This window comes from Eptatretus burgeri, chromosome 13 (assembly GCF_056783735.1).
Source record: "Eptatretus burgeri isolate ZD-2024b chromosome 13, Ebu_testis_v1, whole genome shotgun sequence".
In the NCBI taxonomy this organism is placed as follows: domain Eukaryota; kingdom Metazoa; phylum Chordata; class Myxini; order Myxiniformes; family Myxinidae; genus Eptatretus; species Eptatretus burgeri.
In genome coordinates this window covers 69166340-69166827 of record NC_140973.1, presented here as the reverse complement: position 1 = coordinate 69166827, position 488 = coordinate 69166340, and positions in this window count along the sequence as shown.

Here is a 488-nt window from a genome sequence, read left to right as displayed (position 1 = left end):
TTTATTGCAGAATTTCACTCCATCAAGTGGAGGGAAAATTTGTTGATTCGTGAAGTATATTGTACAATTTACATAATTCTCAGTCATACCGGTTTCGTCATGTTCCGTATAAATTATATTTTTAGATTAATTCCAAATTAAACTTCTTCGTGATTATAAATGTGATTGTTCATTGTAAAAAAAAACAATTTATTTATTAGTTCTTTATTTTTTTTTCTAACCCTAAACCTTACAAATAATTACCAATCGAAATGTTCAACACGACGGTTAATTATACTTAAACATTATTTGAGGTGTATCGGTTAGTTCCTCATGTAAATTTTCTTTCAATTCGTTAACGTCCTTGCGATCTCAAAATAATGTTAAAAAGTATGAGAGTAATGTTAAATTCTCTGTATTTTAGTGAATTCTCAAATAATGTGGACTCCGAACCAAGGCAAAGTCAAACGATTACTTCCGGAAATGATTCTGAAGAGAAGAAGAAGAAG